Raw genomic sequence first — 8,951 nt, 5'->3', positions numbered from 1 at the left:
ACGAGAACAGTGGCCGGACCGATCCAGAGCTTGCACTGTGCGTGACGCCAGTGTGATCACCACGGGCTCTGGTGCAAACAGCGCGTTCTGGCCAGGCCGACCATGTCCAGTAGATAGACCATCGTGCCCTTAGTCAAAATGAGGAAATAAATAGGTCCAGGGGCAAAGAAGTGATTTGCAGTTAGCTCCAAAGTAAATCAGTAAGAAGGTGTTTGTAACTTGTTGTGGTGACACCAGCTTGGTAAGATGGTAAAAAGTTTGTCCAGGAGGTTTATCCATCGAAAGACTACAGTCCTGGAGGTTTTGAGGAGAAATGGACCAAGAATTAATATAGTCGCTTCACAACTGCATTTTTGGTCCAGAAATGAAGATCATGATGATGCTCTCACATGGAGTATCAACTTGAGCTGAAATTGCGCAAGGCTTGATTATTTGGACTATGAAGATGTTGTAAAAAGCTCATGCCAAATGGACAAGCCAAAATGGCACTTGCTTCACAAACATCCCTGTTGACCAGAAACTTGAAATAATTTTGATGATCAAATGGCTCATTGAAATGATGCCAAATTGGGTGGAGAGATGTTTTATGGGTAGAAGAATGATCTGCTAATTTATCAGATTTTTTAAGCAATACAAAATACACTTGCTTCACAACCTAAAAATATTGCCAGAATCAAAGATTTGCTCATGTGCTCACATAGATGATTGGATGGAGCTGCAAATGGGTGGAGGGATTAATATGAGCACATTAAGGAGTGTGCAAAAGTTCAACTCATTTGGGTACTCCTAGCTAGTACTTCCTTCACAAAGCCTTCTGTTTGTCAGAAACTTTGAAAATTCACTAAGGAAGATTGGCTAGGCAAATAAATTTGAACTTGTGCATGGGGCAATTATTTGGACATATAAACATGCCCAAAAAGGTTGGGAGCCACTAGGAAAAATATAAATGACACTTCCTTCACAAAGTGCCATTTAGGGCAGAAAGGAAGAATAATTATTGGGGAATTATTTTTAAACTGGCCAAGGCAATGTTTAGGCATATTTGAGCTATATATGACCCAAAGGAATTATTAGAACTAGTCGTCAACCCGTGCACCTGCACGGGCTAGCTTTCAACAATGCATTACTTAAACCCTTCGGAAAAAAGGTATGATGAATATAGCCTTATAGTTAAGTTGTTGAAAGTTTAATTTCTTCACACTACATTTTGTTTTGGAACACATGCATCACAGGATGCTTATTTCATTGTACAACAGATTCGACAAAAAATCTGTGTTTGCTTAGGCATCGTGAAGAAGAATCAATATTTATACAACTAATATAGCCTGAAAGATAATTATTAGAAAATGCTAGTTTGATTCACTTACTATTTCTCATATTATTATTTTTAGGGCGTTCTAGTTACGGATTTTTTATAAAGCATAGACTAATTGTATAAAATAATCATACCCAAAATATCCATGAACTTTGTTTTTTTAATAGCAACCCTGTCACAACGAAGCGCACGGGAAAACCAAAAGGTTAGAACAGAACGAACTTACACTTTGGTTCACATGGTACAAACTTGAAATGTTTTCCATGTTATAGTAGTATTTCTCCTTTTTTTTTATCCACTAAGGCATCATCTAACTTTAGCCAGTGTCTATGCTACGGAGTAATGGACCATTTGACCCTGCAGCAACTCATTTTATAATTGAAAGAGCATGTCCAACTGAGCTACCAAATTATCTTTCTCTCACAAAAGAGAAGCTACCAATTTGTCTGTTCCGTATTCCTCTTACCAAAGATGCAGCTGGAAGGTGATCCAAGTTGGTAACTAAAGAGTGCATGCGGTGATTATAATATATATAGACAATCTAAGATGCAATTTGACAACCGTTAGGACTGATTTTATTGAATTATTAATTAGAGAACGCTTATTATTCTACCACATAACAGGATAATAACCTACTTAAGAAAAGTGCCATGTCATTTTTATATGGAACGATGGCTCACATTTGTTCACTTCCCAATAAGTGAAAGTTCCGCATAAATTATAAAGCACATTGATATGTATTTGAAAATATAACTATAACCATGGGGTAAAATAGTATTAGATACTAAATGACAATGATAACCAAAATAACATGGTAAGTTTCTTCAACATAGTATTATTAATGAACGAAAAATAAAGTAGCTAGCAATATGTATATGAACCATGTCACACGTACAACCAAACAACTTAACAAACCTGAGCTTTACATCGATATTTTTGTCTTGACTAACACATGGTTTATTGATACATAATCAATCTATGTTTTCCAAGTGGAACTGAAGAAATATGGGAGGCGTTTGGTTCCACGTTGTATCGTTTTCGATTTTCAGTGTCGGGAAGCTTTGCCTCTGATATTTCCTCCAGAATACGCGTTTTGTTTGGTTCGGCCGCGAATGAATGCATAGCGGAGAGGATTCTGTATCCAGCCGTGATCGGACTGCATAGCGGAGAGGATTCTGTATCCAGCCGTGATCGGACGTTTTCGCAGAAGCGAAGTGAAGCCTGTATCCGATAGCACCGTAACACAAAACAGAAGGGCTGAACCAAACGACTTCTACTGTCTTCTGAAAGCGCTGTAATCAGAAGCGAGACTTTTCCACCCAAGCAAATGTGTCGATCGTACACAACATACGATACGATCAGTTTGCAGTTGATTATTGGATTCGTCCTCAGGCATGCCCAAACCTACACAGGAAAATCAGGGAAACATACATCAGTTTTGTTTCAGAAAATGGAAAGGCCTAATTACTAAATATATGCAAGAAAAATACCATATCAAATGTTTTTTCTACCCTACTCATATCAGGTATATTCGGTAGTGTACATTAAAACTTGATCGTATCGCAATGTTTCATGGGCACTGTAACTACTGAGACTATTTTGTCCAAAATCAACACTTGCTCACCATGAACTTCATAGTATTTCAACCTTATTAGATCAAAGTAACACATGGGGCGCTATACAAAATACTTCTAGATCTGAGAGTAGTAGGTTAGTGATTACCTTATCTGATGTCGGAGGGACTCGTATCAGATCCTAGAAGAGGACTCCACAAAAGTTGATGCTGGCGGCTGCATGAAATTGGCGTCCGCTGCTGCATAAGTTCTTAACATGCACACCATGGAGAGACGACGGAGAGGAAGAGACGGCTGGTCAACCTTCCACCTTCCTAATATCAATCGGAGGGGCCTGCCTTCATCATGGTTAGATCTGACGATAAAAATATTGAACCCAACCTGTGCCCTCTTAGGATTGACGTGAGAGGCACGAAACATATATACAACATTGTGATTTTGATTTTTAAAACCCTTCTCATAAGAAATGGTGCATTTAGGAATTTATTGAATAAAAAATTACAACTAAACCACAAAGGACTCAAAGGCGAAGTAGCTAATTCAACTCTTACAATTGACTTGACCCATTCCAAATGCATTGGAATTGAATATTATGATAAAAATGTGTTCTAAATAAAACTGCATCTGAATCTCAAAATCGTAGTATGAGCATAAAACATACCTCGATAGTTCTTTTTCCGTGCTCTGTCACATGACCTCGAAGTATTTAATAGCGCCATCCAATGTAGTGTTATACTGTGCACTGTGCAGAACATTGAACTGAAATGTGAAAAGTAAAGGAATGCTCAATGATGCCACTGTACATAGCAGATATTGTGAAATTATAGTGAAAATGGACATATTTATCAATTAGCAAAAGAACGTCATGCAATAAGGAAGAATATATAGTACATGGATTCGGGGGATTAGTGAATATGCTAGTTTAATAAAGTAGATACATATAATCATTTATGAGCACTTGTCCTCGCTTTAAGTGTGAAATACTGAGACATCATCTTTTGACTGTTGCGGCAAGCCTGCTTCATATAAATCCATCTCTTCTTTATCTTCTTACTTTAAGAAAATACCAGCAATAAGATGAAAGTGATAATTCTGTTTATGTATCCGGAGTGGCAAATTTTCCAACGGAAGACATAATGCTGTGTTTTTGTTACCTAAACCATATTGCATATACTTTCTGATACTATCCTAAGAATTATAAGCCATGGTGTCAATGTGTTTTCTTCTTCTAAACCAAATTGCATCCTCTGCCCTGTGTGCAGCTTACAGATCAAAGCAGGTACTCTGCATCTAAACTTTAGCATATCATTTGCACCATAAATTTTTCCCCAAAATACTCGCCACTATGGACCTCAAAATCCCTAACCTGTCGGTGTGTGGCCATCTCCATCTCCATATGGCACCTTAAGCTTAGTTTGGGAGCTTAAGAAACAAAGACCACATGCATGGAGATCATGCTCAATATGTAAGCAACAAAGATTCTGTTGTAAATACTACGATTTTGTCTTCACATCCTTCAAATATACCAACTTATATTGTTGGAACCTCCACTCTCTAGCCCTAGCTCGCCTCTCCCTCTCGCTCTGCTCGCTCACAGCTGCCGTGGCTAGCTCACCGGAGAGAAGAAGTTCAGAGAGATTCAGAGAAACGGTGGACACAGAGTTTTTCCCGGCGCACGAACGCCCCCTTTTCTTCCTCGAGCACGAACTCGACTGTGTCAAACCATTACAACGTCACCAGGCGGCTTTATAGCCCCGAGCCGGCGCCCTGGGCACGCACCCACGCCTCCACTCGCCCGCGATCATCTCCGCGCTCTGCATGCTTTGACCGCGCACGCTACATACCAGCGCACGCCCGCGTCTCGCGGTGAGCATCAGCCCAACGCACCCCGATCGATCCGCGTGGCTCGCCAACGGCCCCTACACGCTACCCTGGTGCACGGACACGCCCGTGCACCCAACGCACGCACACACGCACGCCCTACTGCCCGGACCCGACGCGCCTAGCGAGCCCAGTGCGCGCCCATACCCGCACTCGACACGCCCGGCTCGTCAGCCATGGCTTATTCTCCCTTCATTCACGCCCTAAGCCGCGGCTCAGAGCAGCCCGGCGTCCTCAACGTCGCCGTCGACCAGCAGTGCACGCCCCGCGGCCGGCTCCTTCCGCAGCAGGGGGCACTCCCGCTTGAAGTGCTCTCTGACGCCGCACTTGTAGCACTTGCCGCGACGGTTGTCCCCGCTGCCTGATGCCGTGCTTGCCGCGCCGTCGTCATCGTCCTCTCCGCGGGCACCGCCTCGACGCCGCTCGCGCGCGCGCCACTGTGCTGCAGTGTACAGCGGCTGCCCATCCGCGCCCTCGCCGCCTGCCTGTCCTCGCCGCCGCAGCCGCTCGTCGAACGCCTTCAGGCGCCCAGAGCATCGTCGAACCGCAGCTCATCCAGGTTGCAGAACTGCTCCATGCCAGCGACCGCCGCGTACAGACGATCGGGCACACAGTCCAGCAGCTTCTTCACCATAGCTGTATCCTCCAGCGTCGCTCCGAGCCCTGCAAAACGCGCCGCCATCCCGCTGATCTTCCCCGCGAACGCGTCCAGCGACTCGTCGCTTGCCATGCGCAGGAGCTCCCACTCCCCGCGCAACGTGCCCAGTCGCGCCGCCCGCACGCGATCAGCTCCGACGAACCGCGCCTTCAGGCTGCTCCATATCTCCGCCGCGGTTTTCTTCGCGACCACCTGCAGCAGAAGGTCGTCGGCGAGCGCCCGGAGCAGGTAAGCCCTTGCCGGCTTGTCTTTCTTGGCGATCACCGCCGACGCCGCGTCCTCCGGCGGCACCACCGCCTCCCACAGCCCTGCGGCATCAAGGTCCGCCTCCACCTTGATGGCCCAGGTGGTGTAGTTGTCGCCCGTGAGCACCAGCGCCGCATGCGCCACCGTGCTGCCCGATCCGCCGGCGTACGACACGATGGACATCGCCGGCGAGCTCCCTCCTCCACGTGGCTCTGATGCCAATTGTTGGAACCTCCACTCTCTAGCCCTAGCTCGCCTCTCCCTCTCGCTCTGCTCGCTCAGAGCTGCCGTGGCTAGCTCACCGGAGAGAAGAAGAAGAAGTTCAGAGAGATTCAGAGAAACGGTGGACACAGAGTTTTTCCCGGCGCACGAACGCCCCCTTTTCTTCCTCGAGCACGAACTCGGCTGTGTCAAACCATTACAACGTCACCAGGCGGCTTTATAGCCCCGAGCCGGCGCCCTGGGCACGCACCCACGCCTCCACTCGCCCGCGATCATCTCCGCGCTCTGCATGCTCTGACCGCGCACGCTACATACCAGCGCACGGCCGCGTCTCGCGGTGAGCATCAGCCCAACGCACCCTGATCGACCCGCGTGGCTCGCCAACGGCCCCTACACGCTACCCTGGTGCACGGACACGCCCGTGCACCCAACGCACGCACACACGCACGCCCTACTGCCCGGACCCGACGCGCCCAGCGAGCCCAGTGCGCGCCCATACCCGCACTCGACACGCCCGGCTCGTCAGCCGTGGCTTATTCTCCCTTCATATATAACTATTCGCATACAATAGCAGTGTACTGATTGAAACCTTATTTCCCAGTGTCCTCTAATTACAACTAATTGCATGGAGTAACTGTCAGATTTTTTTATTAACTTTAAATTCCTTTGTCATGTGAACATAATGAACTACAGAGTATTAATCGGATGGTGAAAAACTAATAGATAAGATGCTGCTTTGCAGCCATTGTTAGCTACTTAAAACAACTGTAATCGGATAAGATGCTGCTTTGCAGCCATTGATCATTGCAGCGAGCAACTCTTTGGACATCGCATAAAAAAGACCAGATCGTCCACCTAGGGAAAGCCTAAACACCATAGGGACGACCAGTTTGCTAGACCTGGCTACAGTGACAGCATGGAAAGGGTAAGATTCTCTATAGGAGGATGTAATCTCAGACTGAAATCATCTAGCTGCTCATGAAAAAGACGACGGACGCGTCACAATAGCGACCCGAGAAGCAAAAGAAGGGGGCATAGACGGCACGGAGAAGAGGAGGATGCAGGGGAGACTCTTGCCGAGGGTTTGGACTCAAGGCGGCAGGAGAGATTCTTGGGTTAGGACTCTATAGACGCTAGAGACGTGGAGCTAATAAGAAAGATAAAAAAAGGTTAAGGTGGAGATTGATGGCCGGTCAGATTAGTAACGCACAACAAATAATCAGCAACTATAAGGTTTAGATCTGAACCGTAACATTGCTTAGGCTCGACTTTCAGATTTGTAAAAATCAAACGCTATGTCATATCAAGCAGCTTTGAAGCCGCACTACTGATCACATCCTCAAGTGGTCCTCAAAAATCATGAGTGGACATCTTCGCTCATAGTCATAGGTGCAATAGTATTTATTCAGTGAATTAACATGCTTTTGCCAAAAGATGCTAATCATCCATGTGACCATGACTCTGCAGCATAAACGGATGAAGCATCAATTAATAATAAATACTTGGACGGGGAATGAATTACTCCTGGGAATTAGCAGTTTTGCAGACATTTTCTCGGCAAAAAGTTTAAGCTCACATTCTGCATATTAAATTGTAGTACACTGGGCAACAGAAAGCAATTCATTGTGTATTATTCATCACCTAAACATTTTTTCAAAGCTAACTGAACCACAAACTATAACAAAATTATATTGTCCTCTTCCAAATTCAATCCAATCGACAACTCTCGACTGTTAGTCCTAATTTAAGCAGCTGGTAACAAACAAACTAAACCATCATGATTTGAAAAAACAGAACTATGTAAATGACCATTGCAAAGCCAAATGATAGTAGTATTGACCTATTTCCTTGGCAAACCCAAGTTCGTGTGTGCAGGAGAGGATATTCTGACCATTAACATGGCAATCTAATGGCACTCCACCTAGCACACCCACGAATCCATTCCACCCAAGTTCCATGAAAGAACTTCTGGAAAAAATTACCTTGCTGGGTAGCCGACTGAAAACACCCGAATTTGCTAAGCGGAGCGTGATCTTCTCCAGGTACTTCCGCGCCACGGTGGTACGATGTGTGAAGGGGCACAACAGGGTCACTGCAGGAGAGGAGAGCGCCATGTGTGGCAGTAACTACGGACGTGATGTTCGATGGGGAGAGGAAGAATAGGAGGTGGGCACAGATCGACAAATAGGTGACAGTCCGCCTCACCTGTGTTCCCTCGACCAGCCACATGGCCACCACGCGAACGGAAGCATAGAGGCCACCCCGTATTGGTCAAAGACAGAAGACCAAAGGGAGAGATGGTTCACGATGGCGGTGGGATGCGGCAGGCAGCAACGGCGGATGGGGCAGGGAGCGACGGCAATGGCTGTTGAGCAGGGCGGCGGCGCAATCCATGGCGCGAAGTGTGGGATGGTTGGGGTCAGGAGGTTAGGGATAAGGATGACGGCTTCTATTTTACAGCCGTGAAGGGCTATGGGCCTTAATTTAGAGTTTTTTTTGCCGGAACTAAGCACATAATTAAGCAAAAAATTATGGGTCAATCTCCACCGTAATAATTCGGTCCCACGGGATAAACGGTCAGTACATTCTAATTAATGTGGTAATTCTTAGGGAGTCACTAATTAGTATAGGTATAGATAGATAGATAAATAAATTGATTAATTGAGAATTTTTGGATGGACAGAAATATAGGAAGCTTCACAACCTAGAGCAGATAGGGTCATTCCTTTAATAGGAAAAGGAATTTTCCCTAGAGAAGAATTTTACGGTTTGGTCAAGAAGTGAAGTGACATGATCTTGGCAAGGTTTTGAGAATGATGAGGGGAAATGAGGATGATTTCCCAGGTGGCAAGGCCACAGAACCACACCAAAAGAAAAACAGAGCAAAAACCAAATAAATCAAAAGAAAAAGAAAAGGGCCAAAATCCAGGCTGTTACAACTCTTACCCCCTTAAAGAAATCTCGTCCTCGAGATTCGATTGCTCAGGGAACAAGTATGACTTGAGGACACCGTTTCCAACTCGGGTATCCCCTTTTCCTTTATTTATTGTTCCCC

The 8,951-nt window shown here is 45.7% G+C and overlaps 1 long non-coding RNA gene across 3 annotated transcripts; it reads right to left on the bottom strand.

Moving 5' to 3' along the window:
• Positions 1–2,122: 2,122 nt before the first annotated feature.
• On the bottom strand, positions 2,123–8,339 carry LOC119340035. Of its 3 annotated transcripts, none has more exons than XR_005164343.1 (5): positions 8,102–8,339; positions 7,879–7,988; positions 3,551–3,648; positions 3,038–3,244; positions 2,123–2,719 (listed from the first exon to the last, which is right to left on the bottom strand). It is a non-coding gene; the product is annotated as an uncharacterized LOC119340035 (long non-coding RNA). The 3 variants fall into 3 exon arrangements; XR_005164342.1 differs by having other exon boundaries at positions 3,038–3,223; XR_005164341.1 differs by having other exon boundaries at positions 3,038–3,648.
• Between the last annotated feature and the right edge of the window lie 612 nt (positions 8,340–8,951).

Source organism: Triticum dicoccoides, chromosome 7B (genome assembly GCF_002162155.2).
Source record: "Triticum dicoccoides isolate Atlit2015 ecotype Zavitan chromosome 7B, WEW_v2.0, whole genome shotgun sequence".
Taxonomy (NCBI): Eukaryota; Viridiplantae; Streptophyta; class Magnoliopsida; order Poales; family Poaceae; genus Triticum; species Triticum dicoccoides.
This window is presented reverse-complemented; position numbering and strand designations above follow the sequence as displayed.